Below are 26,520 nucleotides of genomic sequence, written 5' to 3'. Positions count from 1 at the left end.
TTTCTGACTTTATATCAAACTTAGTGTTAGCCTGGGATAAAATAGTTATAGTTGGAGACTTTAATATCCACGTGAACATGAGTGATGACGCTCTCAGTAATGCCTTCAGCGCCTTGTTAGACAGCATTGGTTTCACTCAGAATGTAAATAAACCGACTCACACTCACAAGAACACTCTGGATCTTATCCTAACGTATGGAACAGAGATTAGTGACCTCATTGTCCTCCCTCAAAACCCTATATTGTCAGACCATTTCCTTATTACCTTTCAGTTTATTCTTAAAGATCATCCAGTCCCACAAAATAAAGTTACAATGAAAAGGACAATATCTGAAAAATCTATCTCAAAATTCAAAGAAATAATAGAGCCAATATTCAGTGACATGTCATGTGATCCTGCTGAGAACAGCTTTAGTCCCAGTTTAAGTGATCAATTTGTCGACTTGACCATGAATTCTCTGAAGTCTGCTCTTGACGTTGTCGCGCCGTTAAAACAGAAGGTCATTAGGCCAAAGCGCGCCTCCCCATGGTACAACCAAGAACTGCGTTCACATAAACAAAGAGTTAGAAAGTTAGAGGGATTATTTCATCGCTCTTGCACCGAAGAATCCCTAAAAGCATGGAAAAGTTGCCTGCTGTCCTATAAGCAGGCTCTGCGTAAGGCCCAAACCAGATATTATTCAAATCTAATAGAAGTCAACAAAAGTAACACTAAATTCCTTTTCAGCACTGTAGCTAGGCTAACAAACTGTCACAGTGCAGTAGAGCCCTCAATCCCAGCTACACTTAGCTCTGATGATTTTCTCCTATTTTTTAACAATAAAATAAAAACAATCAGAGATAAATTAGATGAAATTACGCCCGCTATTAGCCCTGAACTAGCCCAAGCTGTAAATCTAACGTCCCATATAAATCCACCTGTAAACTTAGAAAGGTTCACAGCTGTTGATCAAACAGAGATAACTTCAGCCATTATGTCTTCTAAAAGCTCAACTTGTGTCCTAGACCCCATTCCAAGCAGACTCCTCAAAGACATTCTCCCCCTAATTATAGACCCTATCCTTACTATAATAAATACTTCACTCGAAAGTGGCTATGTTCCACAGTCCTTCAAACATGCAGTCATTAAACCTCTTCTGAAAAAGCCTAATCTAGATCCCGACCTATTGGTAAACTACAGACCTATTTCAAATCTTCCCTTCGTCTCTAAAATCCTTGAAAACGTTGTAGTAAAACAGCTTTGTCGCCACCTGCAGGACAATAACTTATTTGAAGTTTTTCAGTCAGGGTTCAGAGCCCACCACAGCACTGAAACTGCACTGGTTAAAGTCACAAATGATTTGTTATTAGCCGCTGACGATGGACTGGTCTCAGTCCTGGTTCTGTTGGACCTCAGCGCAGCGTTTGACACCATCGACCACAACATTCTACTGCAGAGGTTAGAATGTGATGTAGGTGTTGGAGGAACAGCCCTCAGCTGGTTTAAATCCTATCTATCTGATAGGTTCCAATTTGTTAATGTAAACCAGAGCTCCTCACCAAGCTCTAAAGTAATTTACGGTGTGCCACAGGGTTCGGTACTCGGTCCAATTCTGTTTACTCTTTATATGCTGCCATTAGGCAACATTATCAGAAAGCATGACATTAACTTCCACTGCTATGCAGACGACACTCAGCTGTATTTATCAATGAAACCTGATCAGAGCGATCAAGTAGACAGACTTAGTACTTGTGTGAAGGAGATAAAAACCTGGATGACACTAAACTACCTGCTTCTTAACCCTGAAAAAAACCGAGGTCATTGTGCTTGGCCCTAAGCATCTACGAGATGCTCTATCTGAGCAGATAGTCACACTGGACAATGTCAGTGTAGCCTTCAGTTCTACTGTAAGAAACCTTGGAGTCTTATTTGACCAGGAGCTCTCATTTAAAGCTCATATAAATCAAGCTTGTAAAACAGCTTATTTCCATTTGCGCAACATAGCCAAAATCAGAAGAATCCTGCCTAAAAGTGATGCCGAAAAACGTATCCATGCATTTGTAACGACTAGATTAGACTACTGTAACTCCCTGCTTGCAGCGTGTCCTAAAAGCTCCATAAAAAGCTTTCAACTGGTTCAAAATGCAGCAGCAAGATTACTAACAGGAACAAAAAGAAGAGAGCACATTACGCCAGTGCTGAAGTCTCTTCACTGGCTCCCTGTCGAGTTTAGAATCAAATTCAAAATTCTACTCTTGACCTACAAAGCCATAAATGACATGGCCCCATCCTACCTCAAAGATGCTCTAGAACCATATCATCCAAACAGAGCTCTTCGCTCTCAGAATGCCGGCCTTCTGGTGGTGCCAAGAGTCTCTAAAAGTACTGTAGGAGGTAGAGCGTTTAGCTCCCAAGCTCCTGTGTTATGGAATCAGCTCCCGACCCATGTTAAATATGCTGACACAGTCTCTTCATTTAAGTCCAGGCTTAAAACATTCCTCTTCGAAATCGCTTATGGTCAGACTAGTTAGGAACAGAAACATAAACCCACAGCTTCAGCTACGCTGCCCTAGGAGTAACTATGCTGGGGGAAGTATGACAGCTTGAGCACTATCCTCTTCTTCTTCTGACTACTTATGCTATCAAACAATATTTATTTTTTGATTCCACTTGCAAACTGTTCACCGCCTTCTTTTTCTTTCTCTCACTCCTGAGGACCTGTGGACCCAGATGCCCCTCCCCTGGTGAAGTGGTCCCTGCCCTGTGTGGACGGTCCCTCATCTGCCTGAGGGGTGGGTCCAGCTTGCCCCCGACGGTCCCTCATCTGCCTGACGAGTGGGTCCAGCTCGCCTCCAACGGTCCCTCATCTGCCTGAAGAGTGGGTCCAGTTCGCCTCAGTCGGTCCCTCATCTGCCTGAAGAGTGGGTCCAGTTCGCCTCAGTCGGTCCCTCATCTGCCTGAAGAGTGGGTCCAGTTCGCCTCAGTCGGTCCCTCATCTGCCTGAAGAGTGGGTCCAGTTTGCCTCAGTCGGTCCCTCATCTGCCTGAAGAGTGGGTCCAGCTCCAGTCTCCCTCGTGTCCGTCTGTCCGTCTGTGAGAGTCGGATCTCTCCTTCACTGGAACTCCTCCAGGTTTCTACGCTTTTTTCCCAAAGAGGTTTTTCTTGTAGTTTTTCCTGGCCGAGAAGGAGAGTCTAAGGACAGAGGACCCTGGGACATCGTCCCTCGCCACCACAGACATTGTCTGACTCCCTCGCCACCACAGACATTGTCTGACTTCATCGCCACCACAGACATTGTTGATTCATTTCTCCCTGTGGCCCTCAGAGGCAAATGTTGTTGTGATTTTGGGCCTTACAAAAATAAATTGATTTGATTTGATTAGAGCACAGTGCTTCTGTGCAAGATCCCAGTTCTGCATTACCTTTGAATCTAGATAACACATTTTGAAGCAATTTGAGTCATTTAGATGTATATAGCCCCGTAGGTATAATGCACTGGCCCCCTAAACCAGGTATTTTAGGTTCAAGTCCCATCGAAGGAGAGCACTCAGCAGAGTGGCGCAGCGGAAGTGTGCTGGGCCCATAACCCAGAGGTCGATGGATCGAAACCATCCTCTGCTAGAATGTGTTTATTTGCACTGATGGCTTTTCTAATCAGGATTAACCAAGCTAGTCAGCAAAGTTTAGGTTTATTCTCAAGTGATGCCGATATAGATGATGGAAGCTGAGTTTCAGCGCGAGCTCCCAGTTCCACCTTCCATTTAATCGAGCAGCACTTTTATTTAATCCATCCTACATTGTCATTTCTTTTTTGGGGGGAAAAATAGCTGAGAAGGAACTCTTTCAAGACTATGTTACTTCACAAGTAATCAAAGTCAACGCTATGTTTAAGTAACTCTCTTGTCTTTAAGATAATGGTCCAGCAATCAGCACCTAGTAAAATTGCATACTCATGCTGAACCAACAAGATGTAGGTCAAAAAAGAACTATGGTTACACATTTTGAAGCAATTTGAGTCCATTAGGTGTACAAAACCCCATAATTATAATGCACAGGACAATAGCCTCCAAAATCCCGTATTGTGGATTTCAGGTCCATGGTCTTATTGGCTGAACGACAAGCAACATACAAATCACGAGACTTTTTCCATTTAGAATGGGCTTCTTTCAATTACATGCAGAATCAAACACTTTTAGATTGGATTAAAAATGCTTGCTAACAAGCTGATTCCCCAAATATGCACTGTTTGGACTGTTCCTCAACTCTCAAACATCACTGAGGTCTACTTTATAATTCAATCAGTTGCTTTGTAATCCATCCTATATGGTCTAGCGGTTAGGATTCGCAGTTTTCACCCAGGTGGCCCGGGTTCAACTCCCGGTATGGGAATATCCTGCTCTTGGAAGACTTGTATCCACATTACGCACAGGACATGTTGTGAAAACAAGTGTAAAAACCTTCAATTGGTGTCCAGCGAGGCATAGAAAAATATCACGCATTTGGGCGCAGCTTTAATATCTAGTAGTCGACCTTTAGCTTTTCCATGCAGTCTAACAGTTGTTGGATTTGAATGCATCCCTTCACAGGGACACGAACCTAAATCTAGCCCCTTAGACCACTCGGCCAGAATATCTAGTGGGGATCCAACACAAACTCAGAATGGCCAGATAGTGCTTCTTACCCAAAATGTTTTCATGCACTCAGTCAAATGCTTTGTTTGAAACAAAACAATATCTCAAATTTGAGAGCAAAATGAACTGTATTCAATATCAAGAAATACTTCTATTTAGCAAAAGCAAAATACAAATCACGAGATTTGTTGCACGTAGAGTGGGCTTCTTTCCATTACATGCAGAACCAAGCACTTTTAGATAGTAAAAATGCTTGCTTAAAAGCTGGTGCCCCAACTGAGCACTGTTCCTTAACCTCTCCAACATCCATGAGGCTTATGTTACACTTCAATCTTTTACACTTGATTCTTACATTTCCCATATGCTCTAGTGGTTAGGATTTCTGTCAACTGGAATTGAATCCTGTCAGCAACGTCTGTTTGGGAGCACAACTTTCAAGCTTTCGTTCCATTTTATAAACCAGCATGTTTCATTTCTCAGCATTTCTTTCAGATCAAGGGCATGTAGGAAATCCTGGGTTCAGTCCCCTGCAGCGCCATTCAGTAGTCTGTTCATGGCACAAAGGGAAAGGTGTTGTCTCCAAACCTTGCTTGGAAAAAAATCATGACAGGCAGTAGATGGGGATGTAGCTCAGTGGTAGAGCACAGTGCTTCTGTGCAAGATCCCAGTTCTGCATTACCTTTGAATCTAGATAACACATTTTGAAGCAATTTGAGTCATTTAGATGTATATAGCCCCGTAGGTATAATGCACTGGCCCCCTAAACCAGGGATTTTATGTTCAAGTCCCATCGAAGGAGAGCACTCAGCAGAGTGGCGCAGCGGAAGCGTGCTGGGCCCATAACCCAGAGGTCGATGGATCAAAACCATCCTATGCTAGAATGTGTTACTTTGCACTGATGGCTTTTCTAATCAGGATTAACCAAGCTAGTCAGCAAAGTGTAGGTTTATTCTCAACTGATGCCGATATAGATGATGGAAGCTGAGTTTCAGCGCGAGCTCCCAGTTCCACCTTCCATTTAATCGAGCAGCACTTTTATTTAATCCATCCTACATTGTCATTTCTTTTTTGGGGGAAAAATAGCTGAGAAGGAACTCTTTCAAGACTATGTTACTTCACAAGTAATCAAAGTCAACGCTATGTTTAAGTAACTCTCTTGTCTTTAAGATAATGGTCCAGCAATCAGCACCTAGTAAAATTGCATACTCATGCTGAACCAACAAGATGTAGGTCAAAAAGGGACTATGGTTACACATTTTGAAGCAATTTGAGTCTATTAGGTGTACAAAACCCCATAATTATAATGCACAGGACAATAGCCTCCAAAATCCCGTATTGTGGATTTCAGGTCCATGGTCTTATTGGCTGAACGACAAGCAACATACAAATCACGAGACTTTTTCCATTTAGAATGGGCTTCTTTCAATTACATGCAGAATCAAACACTTTTAGATTGGATTAAAAATGCTTGCTAACAAGCTGATTCCCCAAATATGCACTGTTTGGACTGTTCCTCAACTCTCAAACATCACTGAGGTCTACTTTATAATTCAATCAGTTGCTTTGTAATCCTTCCCATATGGTCTAGCGGTTAGGATTCCTGGTTTTCACCCAGGTGGCCCGGGTTCAACTCCCGGTATGGGAATATCCTGCTCTTGGAAGACTTGTATCCACATTACGCACAGGACATGTTGTGAAAACAAGTGTAAAAACCTTTAATTGGTGTCCAGCGAGGCATAGAAAAATATCACGCATTTGGGCGCAGCTTTAATATCTAGTAATCGACCTTTAGCTTTTCCATGCAGTCTAACAGTTGTTGGATTTGAATGCATCCCTTCACAGGGACACGAACCTAAATCTAGCCCCTTAGACCACTCGGCCAGAATATCTAGTGGGGATCCAACACAAACTCAGAATGGCCAGATAGTGCTTCTTACCCAAGATGTTTTCATGCACTCAGTCAAATGCTTTGTTTGAAACAAAACAATATCTCAAATTTGAGAGCAAAACGAACTGTATTCAATATCAAGAAAAACTTCTATTTGGCAAAAGCAAAATACAAATCACGAGATTTGTTGCACGTAGAGTGGGCTTCTTTCCATTACATGCAGAACCAAGCACTTTTAGATAGTAAAAATGCTTGCTTAAAAGCTGGTGCCCCAACTGAGCACTGTTCCTTAACCTCTCCAACAGCCATGAGGCTTATGTTACGCTTCAATCTTTTACACTTGATTCTTACATTTCCCATATGCTCTCGTGGTTAGGATTTCTGTCAACTGGAATTGAATCCTGTCAGCAACGTCTGTTTGGGAGCACAACTTTCAAGCTTTCGTTCCATTTTATAAACCAGCATGTTTAATTTCTCAGCATTTCTTTCAGATCAAGGGCATGTAGGAAATCCTGGGTTCAGTCCCCTGCAGCGCCATTCAGTAGTCTGTTCATGGCACAAAGGGAAAGGTCCAAACCTTGCTTGGAAAAAAATCATGACAGGCAGTAGATGGGGATGTAGCTCAGTGGTAGAGCACAGTGCTTCTGTGCAAGATCCCAGTTCTGCATTACCTTTGAATCTAGATAACACATTTTGAAGCAATTTGAGTCATTTAGATGTATATAGCCCCGTAGGTATAATGCACTGGCCCCCTAAACCAGGTATTTTAGGTTCAAGTCCCATCGAAGGAGAGCACTCAGCAGAGTGGCGCAGCGGAAGCGTGTTGGGCCCATAACCCAGAGGTCGATGGATCGAAACCATCCTCTGCTAGAATGTGTTACTTTGCACTGATGGCTTTTCTAATCAGGATTAACCAAGCTAGTCAGCAAAGTGTAGGTTTATTCTCAACTGATGCCGATATAGATGATGGAAGCTGAGTTTCAGCGCGAGCTCCCAGTTCCACCTTCCATTTAATCGAGCAGCACTTTTATTTAATCCATCCTACATTGTAATTTCTTTTTTGGGGGAAAAATAGCTGAGAAGGAACTCTTTCAAGACTATGTTACTTCACAAGTAATCAAAGTCAACGCTATGTTTAAGGAACTCTCTTGTCTTTAAGATAATGGTCCAGCAATCAGCACCTAGTAAAATTGCATACTCATGCTGAACCAACAAGATGTAGGTCAAAAAAGGACTATGGTTACACATTTTGAAGCAATTTGAGTCTATTAGGTGTACAAAACCCCATAATTATAATGCACAGGACAATAGCCTCCAAAATCCCGTATTGTGGATTTCAGGTCCATGGTCTTATTGGCTGAACGACAAGCAACATACAAATCACGAGACTTTTTCCATTTAGAATGGGCTTCTTTCAATTACATGCAGAATCAAACACTTTTAGACTGGATTAAAAATGCTTGCTAACAAGCTGATTCCCCAAATATGCACTGTTTGGACTGTTTCTCAACTCTCAAACATCACTGAGGTCTACTTTATACTTCAATCATTTGCTTTGTAATCCTTTCCATATGGTCCAGCGGTTAGGATTCCTGGTTCTCACCCAGGTGGCCCGGGTTCAACTCCCGGTATGGGAATATCCTGCTCTTGGAAGACTTGTATCCACAGTACGCACAGGACATGTTGTGAAAACAAGTGTAAAAACCTTTAATTGGTGTCCAGCGAGGCATAGAAAAATATCACGCATTTGGGCGCAGCTTTAATATCTAGTAATCGACCTTTAGCTTTTTCATGCAGTCTAACAGTTGTTGGATTTGAATGCATCCCTTCACAGGGACACGAACCTAAATCTAGCCCCTTAGACCACTCGGCCAGAATATCTAGTGGGGATCCAACACAAACTCAGAATGGCCAGATAGTGCTTCTTACCCAAGATGTTTTCATGCACTCAGTCAAATGCTTTGTTTGAAACAAAACAATATCTCAAATTTGAGAGCAAAACGAACTGTATTCAATATCAAGAAAAACTTCTATTTGGCAAAAGCAAAATACAAATCACGAGATTTGTTGCACGTAGAGTGGGCTTCTTTCCATTACATGCAGAACCAAGCACTTTTAGATAGTAAAAATGCTTGCTTAAAAGCTGGTGCCCCAACTGAGCACTGTTCCTTAACCTCTCCAACAGCCATGAGGCTTATGTTACGCTTCAATCTTTTACACTTGATTCTTACATTTCCCATATGCTCTCGTGGTTAGGATTTCTGTCAACTGGAATTGAATCCTGTCAGCAACGTCTGTTTGGGAGCACAACTTTCAAGCTTTCGTTCCATTTTATAAACCAGCATGTTTCATTTCTCAGCATTTCTTTCAGATCAAGGGCATGTAGGAAATCCTGGGTTCAGTCCCCTGCAGCGCCATTCAGTAGTCTGTTCATGGCACAAAGGGAAAGGTGTTGTCTCCAAACCTTGCTTGGAAAAAAATCATGACAGGCAGTAGATGGGGATGTAGCTCAGTGGTAGAGCACAGTGCTTCTGTGCAAGATCCCAGTTCTGCATTACCTTTGAATCTAGATAACACATTTTGAAGCAATTTGAGTCATTTAGATGTATATAGCCCCGTAGGTATAATGCACTGGCCCCCTAAACCAGGTATTTTAGGTTCAAGTCCCATCGAAGGAGAGCACTCAGCAGAGTGGCGCAGCGGAAGCGTGCTGGGCCCATAACCCAGAGGTCGATGGATCGAAACCATCCTATGCTAGAATGTGTTACTTTGCACTGATGGCTTTTCTAATCAGGATTAACCAAGCTAGTCAGCAAAGTGTAGGTTTATTCTCAACTGATGCCGATATAGATGATGGAAGCTGAGTTTCAGCGCGAGCTCCCAGTTCCACCTTCCATTTAATCGAGCAGCACTTTTATTTAATCCATCCTACATTGTCATTTCTTTTTTGGGGGAAAAATAGCTGAGAAGGAACTCTTTCAAGACTATGTTACTTCACAAGTAATCAAAGTCAACGCTATGTTTAAGGAACTCTCTTGTCTTTAAGATAATGGTCCAGCAATCAGCACCTAGTAAAATTGCATACTCATGCTGAACCAACAAGATGTAGGTCAAAAAAGGACTATGGTTACACATTTTGAAGCAATTTGAGTCTATTAGGTGTACAAAACCCCATAATTATAATGCACAGGACAATAGCCTCCAAAATCCCGTATTGTGGATTTCAGGTCCATGGTCTTATTGGCTGAACGACAAGCAACATACAAATCACGAGACTTTTTCCATTTAGAATGGGCTTCTTTCAATTACATGCAGAATCAAACACTTTTAGACTGGATTAAAAATGCTTGCTAACAAGCTGATTCCCCAAATATGCACTGTTTGGACTGTTTCTCAACTCTCAAACATCACTGAGGTCTACTTTATACTTCAATCATTTGCGTCGTAATCCTTTCCATATGGTCCAGCGGTTAGGATTCCTGGTTCTCACCCAGGTGGCCCGGGTTCAACTCCCGGTATGGGAATATCCTGCTCTTGGAAGACTTGTATCCACAGTACGCACAGGACATGTTGTGAAAACAAGTGTAAAAACCTTTAATTGGTGTCCAGCGAGGCATAGAAAAATATCACGCATTTGGGCGCAGCTTTAATATCTGGTAATCGACCTTTAGCTTTTCCATGCAGTCTAACAGTTGTTGGATTTGAATGCATCCCTTCACAGGGACACGAACCTAAATCTAGCCCCTTAGACCACTCGGCCAGAATATCTAGTGGGGATCCAACACAAACTCAGAATGGCCAGATAGTGCTTCTTACCCAAGATGTTTTCATGCACTCAGTCAAATGCTTTGTTTGAAACAAAACAATATCTCAAATTTGAGAGCAAAACGAACTGTATTCAATATCAAGAAAAACTTCTATTTGGCAAAAGCAAAATACAAATCACGAGATTTGTTGCACGTAGAGTGGGCTTCTTTCCATTACATGCAGAACCAAGCACTTTTAGATAGTAAAAATGCTTGCTTAAAAGCTGGTGCCCCAACTGAGCACTGTTCCTTAACCTCTCCAACAGCCATGAGGCTTATGTTACGCTTCAATCTTTTACACTTGATTCTTACATTTCCCATATGCTCTCGTGGTTAGGATTTCTGTCAACTGGAATTGAATCCTGTCAGCAACGTCTGTTTGGGAGCACAACTTTCAAGCTTTCGTTCCATTTTATAAACCAGCATGTTTAATTTCTCAGCATTTCTTTCAGATCAAGGGCATGTAGGAAATCCTGGGTTCAGTCCCCTGCAGCGCCATTTAGTAGTCTGTTCATGGCACAAAGGGAAAGGTGTTGTCTCCAAACCTTGCTTGGAAAAAAATCATGACAGGTGGTAGATGGGGATGTAGCTCAGTGGTAGAGCACAGTGCTTCTGTGCAAGATCCCAGTTCTGCATTACCTTTGAATCTAGATAACACATTTTGAAGCAATTTGAGTCATTTAGATGTATATAGCCCCGTAGGTATAATGCACTGGCCCCCTAAACCAGGTATTTTAGGTTCAAGTCCCATCGAAGGAGAGCACTCAGCAGAGTGGCGCAGCGGAAGCGTGTTGGGCCCATAACCCAGAGGTCGATGGATCGAAACCATCCTCTACTAGAATGTGTTACTTTGCACTGATGGCTTTTCTAATCAGGATTAACCAAGCTAGTCAGCAAAGTGTAGGTTTATTCTCAACTGATGCCGATATAGATGATGGAAGCTGAGTTTCAGCGCGAGCTCCCAGTTCCACCTTCCATTTAATCGAGCAGCACTTTTATTTAATCCATCCTACATTGTCATTTCTTTTTTTGGGGAAAAATAGCTGAGAAGGAACTCTTTCAAGACTATGTTACTTCACAAGTAATCAAAGTCAACGCTATGTTTAAGGAACTCTCTTGTCTTTAAGATAATGGTCCAGCAATCAGCACCTAGTAAAATTGCATACTCATGCTGAATCAACAAGATGTAGGTCAAAAAAGGACTATGGTTACACATTTTGAAGCAATTTGAGTCTATTAGGTGTACAAAACCCCATAATTATAATGCACAGGACAATAGCCTCCAAAATCCCGTATTGTGGATTTCAGATCCATGGTCTTATTGGCTGAACGACAAGCAACATACAAATCACGAGACTTTTTCCATTTAGAATGGGCTTCTTTCAATTACATGCAGAATCAAACACTTTTAGACTGGATTAAAAATGCTTGCTAACAAGCTGATTCCCCAAATATGCACTGTTTGGACTGTTTCTCAACTCTCAAACATCACTGAGGTCTACTTTATACTTCAATCATTTGCTTTGTAATCCTTTCCATATTGTCCAGCGGTTAGGATTCCTGGTTCTCACCCAGGTGGCCCGGGTTCAACTCCCGGTATGGGAATATCCTGCTCTTGGAAGACTTGTATCCACAGTACGCACAGGACATGTTGTGAAAACAAGTGTAAAAACCATTAATTGGTGTCCAGCGAGGCATAGAAAAATATCACGCATTTGGGCGCAGCTTTAATATCTAGTAATCGACCTTTAGCTTTTCCATGCAGTCTAACAGTTGTTGGATTTGAATGCATCCCTTCACAGGGACACGAACCTAAATCTAGCCCCTTAAACCACTCAGCCAGAATATCTAGTGGGGATCCAACACAAACTCAGAATGGCCAGATAGTGCTTCTTACCCAAAATGTTTTCATGCACTCAGTCAAATGCTTTGTTTGAAACAAAACAATATCTCAAATTTGAGAGCAAAACGAACTGTATTCAATATCAAGAAAAACTTCTATTTGGCAAAAGCAAAATACAAATCACGAGATTTGTTGCACGTAGAGTGGGCTTCTTTCCATTACATGCAGAACCAAGCACTTTTAGATTGTAAAAATGCTTGCTTAAAAGCTGGTGCCCCAACTGAGCACTGTTCCTTAACCTCTCCAACATCCATGAGGCTTATGTTACACTTCAATCTTTTACACTTGATTCTTACATTTCCCATATGCTCTAGTGGTTAGGATTTCTGTCAACTGGAATTGAATCCTGTCAGCAACGTCTGTTTGGGAGCACAACTTTCAAGCTTTCGTTCCATTTTATAAACCAGCATGTTTCATTTCTCAGCATTTCTTTCAGATCAAGGGCATGTAGGAAATCCTGGGTTCAGTCCCCTGCAGCGCCATTCAGTAGTCTGTTCATGGCACAAAGGGAAAGGTGTTGTCTCCAAACCTTGCTTGGAAAAAAATCATGACAGGCAGTAGATGGGGATGTAGCTCAGTGGTAGAGCACAGTGCTTCTGTGCAAGATCCCAGTTCTGCATTACCTTTGAATCTAGATAACACATTTTGAAGCAATTTGAGTCATTTAGATGTATATAGCCCCGTAGGTATAATGCACTGCCCCCCTAAACCAGGTATTTTAGGTTCAAGTCCCATTGAAGGGGAGCACTCAGCAGAGTGGCGCAGCGGAAGCGTGCTGGGCCCATAACCCAGAGGTCGATGGATCGAAACCATCCTCTGCTAGAATGTGTTTATTTCCACTGATGGCTTTTCTAATCAGGATTAACCAAGCTAGTCAGCAAAGTGTAGGTTTATTCTCAACTGATGCCGATATAGATGATGGAAGCTGAGTTTCAGCGCGAGCTCCCAGTTCCACCTTCCATTTAATCGAGCAGCACTTTTATTTAATCCATCCTACATTGTCATTTCTTTTTTGGGGGAAAAATAGCTGAGAAGGAACTCTTTCAAGACTATGTTACTTCACAAGTAATCAAAGTCAACGCTATGTTTAAGGAACTCTCTTGTCTTTAAGATAATGGTCCAGCAATCAGCACCTAGTAAAATTGCATACTCATGCTGAACCAACAAGATGTAGGTCAAAAAAGGACTATGGTTACACATTTTGAAGCAATTTGAGTCTATTAGGTGTACAAAACCCCATAATTATAATGCACAGGACAATAGCCTCCAAAATCCCGTATTGTGGATTTCAGGTCCATGGTCTTATTGGCTGAACGACAAGCAACATACAAATCACGAGACTTTTTCCATTTAGAATGGGCTTCTTTCAATTACATGCAGAATCAAACACTTTTAGACTGGATTAAAAATGCTTGCTAACAAGCTGATTCCCCAAATATGCACTGTTTGGACTGTTTCTCAACTCTCAAACATCACTGAGGTCTACTTTATACTTCAATCATTTGCGTCGTAATCCTTTCCATATGGTCCAGCGGTTAGGATTCCTGGTTCTCACCCAGGTGGCCCGGGTTCAACTCCCGGTATGGGAATATCCTGCTCTTGGAAGACTTGTATCCACAGTACGCACAGGACATGTTGTGAAAACAAGTGTAAAAACCTTTAATTGGTGTCCAGCGAGGCATAGAAAAATATCACGCATTTGGGCGCAGCTTTAATATCTGGTAATCGACCTTTAGCTTTTCCATGCAGTCTAACAGTTGTTGGATTTGAATGCATCCCTTCACAGGGACACGAACCTAAATCTAGCCCCTTAGACCACTCGGCCAGAATATCTAGTGGGGATCCAACACAAACTCAGAATGGCCAGATAGTGCTTCTTACCCAAGATGTTTTCATGCACTCAGTCAAATGCTTTGTTTGAAACAAAACAATATCTCAAATTTGAGAGCAAAACGAACTGTATTCAATATCAAGAAAAACTTCTATTTGGCAAAAGCAAAATACAAATCACGAGATTTGTTGCACGTAGAGTGGGCTTCTTTCCATTACATGCAGAACCAAGCACTTTTAGATAGTAAAAATGCTTGCTTAAAAGCTGGTGCCCCAACTGAGCACTGTTCCTTAACCTCTCCAACAGCCATGAGGCTTATGTTACGCTTCAATCTTTTACACTTGATTCTTACATTTCCCATATGCTCTCGTGGTTAGGATTTCTGTCAACTGGAATTGAATCCTGTCAGCAACGTCTGTTTGGGAGCACAACTTTCAAGCTTTCGTTCCATTTTATAAACCAGCATGTTTAATTTCTCAGCATTTCTTTCAGATCAAGGGCATGTAGGAAATCCTGGGTTCAGTCCCCTGCAGCGCCATTTAGTAGTCTGTTCATGGCACAAAGGGAAAGGTGTTGTCTCCAAACCTTGCTTGGAAAAAAATCATGACAGGTGGTAGATGGGGATGTAGCTCAGTGGTAGAGCACAGTGCTTCTGTGCAAGATCCCAGTTCTGCATTACCTTTGAATCTAGATAACACATTTTGAAGCAATTTGAGTCATTTAGATGTATATAGCCCCGTAGGTATAATGCACTGGCCCCCTAAACCAGGTATTTTAGGTTCAAGTCCCATCGAAGGAGAGCACTCAGCAGAGTGGCGCAGCGGAAGCGTGTTGGGCCCATAACCCAGAGGTCGATGGATCGAAACCATCCTCTACTAGAATGTGTTACTTTGCACTGATGGCTTTTCTAATCAGGATTAACCAAGCTAGTCAGCAAAGTGTAGGTTTATTCTCAACTGATGCCGATATAGATGATGGAAGCTGAGTTTCAGCGCGAGCTCCCAGTTCCACCTTCCATTTAATCGAGCAGCACTTTTATTTAATCCATCCTACATTGTCATTTCTTTTTTTGGGGAAAAATAGCTGAGAAGGAACTCTTTCAAGACTATGTTACTTCACAAGTAATCAAAGTCAACGCTATGTTTAAGGAACTCTCTTGTCTTTAAGATAATGGTCCAGCAATCAGCACCTAGTAAAATTGCATACTCATGCTGAATCAACAAGATGTAGGTCAAAAAAGGACTATGGTTACACATTTTGAAGCAATTTGAGTCTATTAGGTGTACAAAACCCCATAATTATAATGCACAGGACAATAGCCTCCAAAATCCCGTATTGTGGATTTCAGATCCATGGTCTTATTGGCTGAACGACAAGCAACATACAAATCACGAGACTTTTTCCATTTAGAATGGGCTTCTTTCAATTACATGCAGAATCAAACACTTTTAGACTGGATTAAAAATGCTTGCTAACAAGCTGATTCCCCAAATATGCACTGTTTGGACTGTTTCTCAACTCTCAAACATCACTGAGGTCTACTTTATACTTCAATCATTTGCTTTGTAATCCTTTCCATATTGTCCAGCGGTTAGGATTCCTGGTTCTCACCCAGGTGGCCCGGGTTCAACTCCCGGTATGGGAATATCCTGCTCTTGGAAGACTTGTATCCACAGTACGCACAGGACATGTTGTGAAAACAAGTGTAAAAACCATTAATTGGTGTCCAGCGAGGCATAGAAAAATATCACGCATTTGGGCGCAGCTTTAATATCTAGTAATCGACCTTTAGCTTTTCCATGCAGTCTAACAGTTGTTGGATTTGAATGCATCCCTTCACAGGGACACGAACCTAAATCTAGCCCCTTAAACCACTCAGCCAGAATATCTAGTGGGGATCCAACACAAACTCAGAATGGCCAGATAGTGCTTCTTACCCAAAATGTTTTCATGCACTCAGTCAAATGCTTTGTTTGAAACAAAACAATATCTCAAATTTGAGAGCAAAACGAACTGTATTCAATATCAAGAAAAACTTCTATTTGGCAAAAGCAAAATACAAATCACGAGATTTGTTGCACGTAGAGTGGGCTTCTTTCCATTACATGCAGAACCAAGCACTTTTAGATTGTAAAAATGCTTGCTTAAAAGCTGGTGCCCCAACTGAGCACTGTTCCTTAACCTCTCCAACATCCATGAGGCTTATGTTACACTTCAATCTTTTACACTTGATTCTTACATTTCCCATATGCTCTAGTGGTTAGGATTTCTGTCAACTGGAATTGAATCCTGTCAGCAACGTCTGTTTGGGAGCACAACTTTCAAGCTTTCGTTCCATTTTATAAACCAGCATGTTTCATTTCTCAGCATTTCTTTCAGATCAAGGGCATGTAGGAAATCCTGGGTTCAGTCCCCTGCAGCGCCATTCAGTAGTCTGTTCATGGCACAAAGGGAAAGGTGTTGTCTCCAAACCTTGCTTGGAAAAAAATCATGACAGGCAGTAGATGGGGATGTAGCTCAGTGGTAGAGCACAGTGCTTCTGTGCAAGATCCCAGTTCTGCATTACCTTTGAATCTAGATAACACATTTTGAAGCAATTTGAGTCATTTAGATGTATATAGCCCCGTAGGTATAATGCACTGCCCCCCTAAACCAGGTATTTTAGGTTCAAGTCCCATTGAAGGGGAGCACTCAGCAGAGTGGCGCAGCGGAAGCGTGCTGGGCCCATAACCCAGAGGTCGATGGATCGAAACCATCCTCTGCTAGAATGTGTTTATTTCCACTGATGGCTTTTCTAATCAGGATTAACCAAGCTAGTCAGCAAAGTGTAGGTTTATTCTCAACTGATGCCGATATAGATGATGGAAGCTGAGTTTCAGCGCGAGCTCCCAGTTCCACCTTCCATTTAATCGAGCAGCACTTTTATTTAATCCATCCTACATTGTCATTTCTTTTTTGGGGGAAAAAATAGCTGAGAAGGAACTCTTTCAAGACTATGTTACTTCACAAGTAATCAAAGTCAACGCTATGTTTAAGTAACTCTCTTGTCTTTAAGATAATGGTCCAGCAATCAGCACCTAGTAAAATTGCATACTCATGCTGAACCAACAAGATGTAGGTCAAAAAAGGACTATGGTTACACATTTTGAAGCAATTTGAGTCTATTAGGTGTACAAAACCCCATAATTATAATGCACAGGACAATAGCCTCCAAAATCCCGTATTGTGGATTTCAGGTCCATGGTCTTATTGGCTGAACGACAAGCAACATACAAATCACGAGACTTTTTCCATTTAGAATGGGCTTCTTTCAATTACATGCAGAATCAAACACTTTTAGATTGGATTAAAAATGCTTGCTAACAAGCTGATTCCCCAAATATGCACTGTTTGGACTGTTCCTCAACTCTCAAACATCACTGAGGTCTACTTTATAATTCAATCAGTTGCTTTGTAATCCTTCCCATATGGTCTAGCGGTTAGGATTCCTGGTTTTCACCCAGGTGGCCCGGGTTCAACTCCCGGTATGGGAATGTCCTGCTCTTGGAAGACTTGTATCCACATTACGCACAGGACATGTTGTGAAAACAAGTGTAAAAACCTTTAATTGGTGTCCAGCGAGGCATAGAAAAATATCACGCATTTGGGCGCAGCTTTAATATCTAGTAATCGACCTTTAGCTTTTCCATGCAGTCTAACAGTGGTTGGATTTGAATGCATCCCTTCACAGGGACACGAACCTAAATCTAGCCCCTTAGACCACTCGGCCAGAATATCTAGTGGGGATCCAACACAAACTCAGAATGGCCAGATAGTGCTTCTTACCCAAAATGTTTTCATGCACTCAGTCAAATGCTTTGTTTGAAACAAAACAATATCTCAAATTTGAGAGCAAAATGAACTGTATTCAATATCAAGAAATACTTCTATTTAGCAAAAGCAAAATACAAATCACGAGATTTGTTGCACGTAGAGTGGGCTTCTTTCCATTACATGCAGAACCAAGCACTTTTAGATTGTAAAAATGCTTGCTTAAAAGCTGGTGCCCCAACTGAGCACTGTTCCTTAACCTCTCCAACATCCATGAGGCTTATGTTACACTTCAATCTTTTACACTTGATTCTTACATTTCCCATATGCTCTAGTGGTTAGGATTTCTGTCAACTGGAATTGAATCCTGTCAGCAACGTCTGTTTGGGAGCACAACTTTCAAGCTTTCGTTCCATTTTATAAACCAGCATGTTTCATTTCTCAGCATTTCTTTCAGATCAAGGGCATGTAGGAAATCCTGGGTTCAGTCCCCTGCAGCGCCATTCAGTAGTCTGTTCATGGCACAAAGGGAAAGGTGTTGTCTCCAAACCTTGCTTGGAAAAAAATCATGACAGGCAGTAGATGGGGATGTAGCTCAGTGGTAGAGCACAGTGCTTCTGTGCAAGATCCCAGTTCTGCATTACCTTTGAATCTAGATAACACATTTTGAAGCAATTTGAGTCATTTAGATGTATATAGCCCCGTAGGTATAATGCACTGGCCCCCTAAACCAGGTATTTTATGTTCAAGTCCCATCGAAGGAGAGCACTCAGCAGAGTGGCGCAGCGGAAGCGTGCTGGGCCCATAACCCAGAGGTCGATGGATCGAAACCATCCTCTGCTAGAATGTGTTACTTTGCACTGATGGCTTTTCTAATCAGGATTAACCAAGCTAGTCAGCAAAGTGTAGGTTTATTCTCAACTGATGCCGATATAGATGATGGAAGCTGAGTTTCAGCGCGAGCTCCCAGTTCTACCTTCCATTTAATCGAGCAGCACTTTTATTTAATCCATCCTACATTGTCATTTCTTTTTTGGGGGAAAAATAGCTGAGAAGGAACTCTTTCAAGACTATGTTACTTCACAAGTAATCAAAGTCAACGCTATGTTTAAGGAACTCTCTTGTCTTTAAGATAATGGTCCAGCAATCAGCACCTAGTAAAATTGCATACTCATGCTGAACCAACAAGATGTAGGTCAAAAAAGAACTATGGTTACACATTTTGAAGCAATTTGAGTCCATTAGGTGTACAAAACCCCATAATTATAATGCATAGGACAATAGCCTCCAAAATCCCGTATTGTGGATTTCAGGTCCATGGTCTTATTGGCTGAACGACAAGCAACATACAAATCACGAGACTTTTTCCATTTAGAATGGGCTTCTTTCAATTACATGCAGAATCAAACACTTTTAGATTGGATTAAAAATGCTTGCTAACAAGCTGATTCCCCAAATATGCACTGTTTGGACTGTTCCTCAACTCTCAAACATCACTGAGGTCTACTTTATAATTCAATCAGTTGCTTTGTAATCCTTCCCATATGGTCTAGCGGTTAGGATTCCTGGTTTTCACCCAGGTGGCCCGGGTTCAACTCCCGGTATGGGAATATCCTGCTCTTGGAAGACTTGTATCCACTTTACGCACAGGACATGTTGTGAAAACAAGTGTAAAAACATTTAATTGGTGTCCAGCGAGGCATAGAAAAATATCACGCATTTGGGCGCAGCTTTAATATCTAGTAATCGACCTTTAGCTTTTCCATGCAGTCTAACAGTGGTTGGATTTGAATGCATCCCTTCACAGGGACACGGACCTAAATCTATCCCCTTAGACCACTCGGCCAGAATATCTAGTGGGGATCCAACACAAACTCAGAATGGCCAGATAGTGCTTCTTACCCAAAATGTTTTCATGCACTCAGTCAAATGCTTTGTTTGAAACAAAACAATATCTCAAATTTGAGAGCAAAATGAACTGTATTCAATATCAAGAAATACTTCTATTTAGCAAAAGCAAAATACAAATCACGAGATTTGTTGCACGTTGAGTGGGCTTCTTTCCATTACATGCAGAACCAAGCACTTTTAGATAGTAAAAATGCTTGCTTAAAAGCTGGTGCCCCAACTGAGCACTGTTCCTTAACCTCTCCAACATCCATGAGGCTTATGTTACACTTCAATCTTTTACACTTGATTCTTACATTTCCCATATGCTCTAGTGGTTAGGATTTCTGTCAACTGGAATTGAATCCTGTCAGCAACGTCTGTTTGGGAGCACAACTTTCAAGCTTTCGTTCCATTTTATAAACCAGCATGTTTCATTTCTCAGCATTTCTTTCAGATCAAGGGCATGTAGGAAATCCTGGGTTCAGTCCCCTGCAGCACCATTCAGTAGTCTGTTCATGGCACAAAGGGAAAGGTGTTGTCTCCAAACCTTGCTTAGAAAAAAATCATGACAGGTAGTAGATGGGGATGTAGCTCAGTGGTAGAGCACAGTGCTTCTGTGCAAGATCCCAGTTCTGCATTACCTTTGAATCTAGATAACACATTTTGAAGCAATTTGAGTCATTTAGATGTATATAGCCCCGTAGGTATAATGCACTGGCCCCCTAAACCAGGGATTTTAGGTTCAAGTCCCATCGAAAGAGAGCACTCAGCAGAGTGGCGCAGCGGAAGCGTGCTGGGCCCATAACCCAGAGGTCGATGGATCGAAACCATCCTCTGCTAGAATGTGTTACTTTGCACTGATGGCTTTTCTAATCAGGATTAACCAAGCTAGTCAGCAAAGTGTAGGTTTATTCTCAACTGATGCCGATATAGATGATGGAAGCTGAGTTTCAGCGCGAGCTCCCAGTTCCACCTTCCATTTAATCGAGAAGCACTTTTATTTAATCCATCCTACATTGTCATTTCTTTTTTGGGGGGAAAAATAGCTGAGAAGGAACTCTTTCAAGACTATGTTACTTCACAAGTAATCAAAGTCAACGCTATGTTTAAGTAACTCTCTTGTCTTTAAGATAATGGTCCAGCAATCAGCACCTAGTAAAATTGCATACTCATGCTGAACCAACAAGATGTAGGTCAAAAAAGAACTATGGTTACACATTTTTAAGCAATTTGAATCCATTAGGTGTACAAAACCCCATAATTATAATGCATAGGACAATAGCCTCCAAAATCCCGTATTGTGGATATCAGGTCCATGGTCTTATTGGCTGAACGACAAGCAACATACAAATCACGAGACTTTTTCCATTTAGAATGGGCTTCTTTCAATTACATGCAGAATCAAACACTTTTAGATTGGATTAAAAATGCTTGCTAACAAGCTGATTCCCCAAATATGCACTGTTCGGACTGTTCCTCAACTCTCAAACATCACTGAGGTCTACTTTATAATTCAATCAGTTGCTTTGTAATCCTTCCCATATGGTCTAGCGGTTAGGATTCCTGGGTTTTACCCAGGTGGCCCGGTTTCAACTCCCGGTATGGGAATATCCTGCTCTTGGAAGACTTGTATCCACATTACGCACAGGACATGTTGTGAAAACAAGTGTTAAAACCTTTAATTGGTGTCCAGCGAGGCATAGAAAAATATCACGCATTTGGGCGCAGCTTTAATATCTAGTAATCGACCTTTAGCTTTTCCATGCAGTCTAACAGTGGTTGGATTTGAATGCATCCCTTCACAGGGACACGAACCTAAATCTATCCCCTTAGACCACTCGGCCAGAATATCTAGTGGGGATCGAACACAAACTCAGAATGGCCAGATAGTGCTTCTTACCCAAAATGTTTTCATGCACTCAGTCAAATGCTTTGTTTGAAACAAAACAATATCTCAAATTTGAGAGCAAAATGAACTGTATTCAATATCAAGAGATACTTCTATTTAGCAAAAGCAAAATACAAATCACGAGATTTGTTGCACGTAGAGTGGGCTTCTTTCCATTACATGCAGAACCAAGCACTTTTAGATAGTAAAAATGCTTGCTTAAAAGCTGGTGCCCCAACTGAGCACTGTTCCTTAACCTCTCCAACATCCATGAGGCTTATGTTACACTTCAATCTTTTACACTTGATTCTTACATTTCCCATATGCTCTAGTGGTTAGGATTTCTGTCAACTGGAATTGAATCCTGTCAGCAACGTCTGTTTGGGAGCACAACTTTCAAGCTTTCGTTCCATTTTATAAACCAGCATGTTTCATTTCTCAGCATTTCTTTCAGATCAAGGGCATGTAGGAAATCCTGGGTTCAGTCCCCTGCAGCGCCATTCAGTAGTCTGTTCATGGCACAAAGGCAAAGGTCCAAACCTTGCTTGGAAAAAAATCATAACAGGCAGTAGATGGGGATGTAGCTCAGTGGTAGAGCACAGTGCTTCTGTGCAAGATCCCAGTTCTGCATTACCTTTGAATCTAGATAACACATTTTGAAGCAATTTGAGTCATTTAGATGTATATAGCCCCGTAGGTATAATGCACTGGCCCCCTAAACCAGGTATTTTAGGTTCAAGTCCCATCGAAGGAGAGCACTCAGCAGAGTGGCGCAGCGGAAGCGTGCTGTGCCCATAACCCAGAGGTCGATGGATCGAAACCATCCTCTGCTAGAATGTGTTACTTTGCACTGATGGCTTTTCTAATCAGGATTAACCAAGCTAGTCAGCAAAGTGTAGGTTTATTCTCAACTGATGCCGATATAGATGATGGAAGCTGAGTTTCAGCGCGAGCTCCCAGTTCCACCTTCCATTTAATCGAGCAGCATTTTTATTTAATCCATCCTACATTGTCATTTCTTTTTTGGGGGGAAAAATAGCTGAGAAGGAACTCTTTCAAGACTATGTTACTTCACAAGTAATCAAAGTCAACGCTATGTTTAAGTAACTCTCTTGTCTTTAAGATAATGGTCCAGCAATCAGCACCTAGTAAAATTGCATACTCATGCTGAACCAACAAGATGTAGGTCAAAAAAGGACTATGGTTACACATTTTGAAGCAATTTGAGTCTATTAGGTGTACAAAACCCCATAATTATAATGCACAGGACAATAGCCTCCAAAATCCCGTATTGTGGATTTCAGGTCCATGGTCTTGTTTGGCTGAACGACAAGCAACATACAAATCACGAGACTTTTTCCATTTAGAATGGGCTTCTTTCAATTACATGCAGAATCAAACACTTTTAGATTGGATTAAAAATGCTTGCTAACAAGCTGATTCCCCAAATATGCACTGTTTGGACTGTTCCTCAACTCTCAAACCTCACTGAGGTCTACTTTATAATTCAATCAGTTGCTTTGTAATCCTTCCCATATGGTCTAGTGGTTAGGATTCCTGGTTCTCACCCAGGTGGCCCGGGTTCAACTCCTGGTATGGGAATATGCTGCTCTTGGAAGACTTGTATCCACATTACACACAGGACATGTTGTGAAAACAAGTGTAAAAACCTTTAATTGGTGTCCAGCGAGGCATAGAAAAATATCACGCATTTGGGCGCAGCTTTAATATCTAGTAATCGACGTTTAGCTTTTCCATGCAGTCTAACAGTTGTTGGATTTGAATATATCCCTTCACAGGGACACGAACCTAAATCTAGCCCCTTAGACCACTCGGCCAGAATATCTAGTAGGGATCCAACACAAACTCAGAATGGCCAGATAGTGCTTCTTACCCAAAATGTTTTCATGCACTCAGTCAAATGCTTTGTTTGAAACAAAACAATATCTCAAATTTGAGAGCAAAATGAACTGTATTCAATATCAAGAAATACTTCTATTTAGCAAAAGCAAAATACAAATCACGAGATTTGTTGCACGTAGAGTGGGCTTCTTTCCATTACATGCAGAACCAAGCACTTTTAGATAGTAAAAATGCTTGCTTAAAAGCTGGTGCCCCAACTGAGCACTGTTCCTTAACCTCTCCAACATCCATGAGGCTTATGTTACACTTCAATCTTTTACACTTGATTCTTACATTTCCCATATGCTCTAGTGGTTAGGATTTCTGTCAACTGGAATTGAATCCTGTCAGCAACGTCTGTTTGGGAGCACAACTTTCAAGCTTTCGTTCCATTTTATAAACCAGCATGTTTCATTTCTCAGCATTTCTTTCAGATCAAGGGCATGTAGGAAATCCTGGGTTCAGTCCCCTGCAGCGCCATTCAGTAGTCTGTTCATGGCACAAAGGGAAAGGTGTTGTCTCCAAACCTTGCTTGGAAAAAAATCATGACAGGCAGTAGATGGGGATGTAGCTCAGTGGTAGAGCACAGTGCTTCTGTGCAAGATCCCAGTTCTGCATTACCTTTGAATCTAGATAACACATTTTGAAGCAATTTGAGTCATTTAGATGTATATAGCCCCGTAGCTATAATGCACTGGCCCCCTAAACCAGGGATTTTAGGTTCAAGTCCCATCGAAGGAGAGCACTCAGCAGAGTGGTGCAGCGGAAGCGTGCTGGGCCCATAACCCAGAGGTCGATGGATCGAAACCATCCTCTGCTAGAATGTGTTTATTTGCACTGATGGCTTTTCTAATCAGGATTAACCAAGCTAGTCAGCAAAGTGTAGGTTTATTCTCAACTGATGCCGATATAGATGATGGAAGCTGAGTTTCAGCGCGAGCTCCCAGTTCCACCTTCCATTTAATCGAGCAGCACTTTTATTTAATCCATCCTACATTGTCATTTCTTTTTTGGGGGGAAAAATAGCTGAGAAGGAACTCTTTCAAGACTATGTTACTTCACAAGTAATCAAAGTCAACGCTATGTTTAAGTAACTCTCTTGTCTTTAAGATAATGGTCCAGCAATCAGCACCTAGTAAAATTGCATACTCATGCTGAACCAACAAGATGTAGGTCAAAAAAGAACTATGGTTACACATTTTTAAGCAATTTGAGTCTATTAGGTGTACAAAACCCCATAATTATAATGCATAGGACAATAGCCTCCAAAATCCCGTATTGTGGATTTCAGGTCCATGGTCTTATTGGCTGAACGACAAGCATCATACAAATCACGAGACTTTTTCCATTTAGAATGGGCTTCTTTCAATTACATGCAGAATCAAACACTTTTAGATTGGATTAAAAATGCTTGCTAACAAGCTGATTCCCCAAATATGCACTGTTTGGACTGTTCCTCAACTCTCAAACATCACTGAGGTCTACTTTATAATTCAATCAGTTGCTTTGTAATCCTTCCCATATGGTCTAGCGGTTAGGATTCCTGGTTCTCACCCAGGTGGCCCGGGTTCAACTCCCGGTATGGGAATATCCTGCTCTTGGAAGACTTGTATCCACATTACGCACATGACATGTTGTGAAAACAAGTGTAAAAACCTTTAATTGGTGTCCAGCGAGGCATAGAAAAATATCACGCATTTGGGCGCAGCTTTAATATCTAGTAATCGACGTTTAGCTTTTCCATGCAGTCTAACAGTTGTTGGATTTGAATGCATCCCTTCACAGGGACACGAACCTAAATCTAGCCCCTTAGACCACTCGGCCAGAATATCTAGTGGGGATCCAACACAAACTCAGAATGGCCAGATAGTGCTTCTTACCCAAAATGTTTTCATGCACTCAGTCAAATGCTTTGTTTGAAACAAAACAATATCTCAAATTTGAGAGCAAAATGAACTGTATTCAATATCAAGAAATACTTCTATTTAGCAAAAGCAAAATACAAATCACGAGATTTGTTGCACGTAGAGTGGGCTTCTTTCCATTACATGCAGAACCAAGCACTTTTAGATAGTAAAAATGCTTGCTTAAAAGCTGGTGCCCCAACTGAGCACTGTTCCTTAACCTCTCCAACATCCATGAGGCTTATGTTACACTTCAATCTTTTACACTTGATTCTTACATTTCCCATATGCTCTAGTGGTTAGGATTTCTGTCAACTGGAATTGAATCCTGTCAGCAACGTCTGTTTGGGAGCACAACTTTCAAGCTTTCGTTCCATTTTATAAACCAGCATGTTTCATTTCTCAGCATTTCTTTCAGATCAAGGGCATGTAGGAAATCCTGGGTTCAGTCCCCTGCAGCGCCATTCAGTAGTCTGTTCATGGCACAAAGGGAAAGGTGTTGTCTCCAAACCTTGCTTGGAAAAAAATCATGACAGGCAGTAGATGGGGATGTAGCTCAGTGGTAGAGCACAGTGCTTCTGTGCAAGATCCCAGTTCTGCATTACCTTTGAATCTAGATAACACATTTTGAAGCAATTTGAGTCATTTAGATGTATATAGCCCCGTAGGTATAATGCACTGGCCCCCTAAACCAGGTTTTTTAGGTTCAAGTCCCATCGAAGGAGAGCATTCAGCAGAGTGGCGCAGCGGAAGCGTGCTGTGCCCATAACCCAGAGGACGATGGATTGAAACCATCCTCTGCTAGAATGTGTTACTTTTCACTGATGGCTTTTCTAATCAGGATTAACCAAGCTAGTCAGCAAAGTGTAGGTTTATTCTCAACTGATGCCGATATAGATGATGGAAGCTGAGTTTCAGCGCGAGCTCCCAGTTCCACCTTCTATTTAATCCATCCTACATTGTCATTTCTTTTTTGGGGGGAAAAATAGCTGAGAAGGAACTCTTTCAAGACTATGTTACTTCACAAGTAATCAAAGTCAACGCTATGTTTAAGTAACTCTCTTGTCTTTAAGATAATGGTCCAGGA

The 26,520-nt window shown here is 41.5% G+C and overlaps 10 non-coding genes across 10 annotated transcripts; all 10 read left to right on the top strand.

Moving 5' to 3' along the window:
- Positions 1-6,184: 6,184 nt before the first annotated feature.
- On the top strand, positions 6,185-6,256 carry trnae-uuc (transfer RNA glutamic acid (anticodon UUC)). The gene has a single exon. It is a non-coding gene; the product is annotated as a tRNA-Glu (tRNA).
- A 1,808-nt stretch (positions 6,257-8,064) lies between these two features.
- trnae-cuc (transfer RNA glutamic acid (anticodon CUC)) lies at positions 8,065-8,136 on the top strand. Its single transcript has one exon. It is a non-coding gene; the product is annotated as a tRNA-Glu (tRNA).
- Positions 8,137-9,951: 1,815 nt separating this feature from the next.
- Positions 9,952-10,023, top strand: trnae-cuc (transfer RNA glutamic acid (anticodon CUC)). The gene has a single exon. It is a non-coding gene; the product is annotated as a tRNA-Glu (tRNA).
- A 1,815-nt stretch (positions 10,024-11,838) lies between these two features.
- trnae-cuc (transfer RNA glutamic acid (anticodon CUC)) lies at positions 11,839-11,910 on the top strand. Its single transcript has one exon. It is a non-coding gene; the product is annotated as a tRNA-Glu (tRNA).
- A 1,815-nt stretch (positions 11,911-13,725) lies between these two features.
- On the top strand, positions 13,726-13,797 carry trnae-cuc (transfer RNA glutamic acid (anticodon CUC)). The gene has a single exon. It is a non-coding gene; the product is annotated as a tRNA-Glu (tRNA).
- A 1,815-nt stretch (positions 13,798-15,612) lies between these two features.
- On the top strand, positions 15,613-15,684 carry trnae-cuc (transfer RNA glutamic acid (anticodon CUC)). The gene has a single exon. It is a non-coding gene; the product is annotated as a tRNA-Glu (tRNA).
- Positions 15,685-17,500: 1,816 nt separating this feature from the next.
- trnae-uuc (transfer RNA glutamic acid (anticodon UUC)) lies at positions 17,501-17,572 on the top strand. Its single transcript has one exon. It is a non-coding gene; the product is annotated as a tRNA-Glu (tRNA).
- Positions 17,573-19,387: 1,815 nt separating this feature from the next.
- On the top strand, positions 19,388-19,459 carry trnae-uuc (transfer RNA glutamic acid (anticodon UUC)). The gene has a single exon. It is a non-coding gene; the product is annotated as a tRNA-Glu (tRNA).
- Positions 19,460-23,157: 3,698 nt separating this feature from the next.
- On the top strand, positions 23,158-23,229 carry trnae-cuc (transfer RNA glutamic acid (anticodon CUC)). The gene has a single exon. It is a non-coding gene; the product is annotated as a tRNA-Glu (tRNA).
- A 1,816-nt stretch (positions 23,230-25,045) lies between these two features.
- trnae-cuc (transfer RNA glutamic acid (anticodon CUC)) lies at positions 25,046-25,117 on the top strand. Its single transcript has one exon. It is a non-coding gene; the product is annotated as a tRNA-Glu (tRNA).
- The last annotated feature ends 1,403 nt before the right edge of the window (positions 25,118-26,520 follow it).

This window comes from Eucyclogobius newberryi, unplaced genomic scaffold (genome assembly GCF_026437365.1).
Source record: "Eucyclogobius newberryi isolate DKJ021-1_F unplaced genomic scaffold, fEucNew1.0.hap1 SCAF_29, whole genome shotgun sequence".
Classification (NCBI taxonomy): Eukaryota; Metazoa; Chordata; class Actinopteri; order Gobiiformes; family Gobiidae; genus Eucyclogobius; species Eucyclogobius newberryi.
Note: the sequence above shows the minus strand (reverse complement) of the source record. Positions and strands in the feature narration are given on the sequence as shown.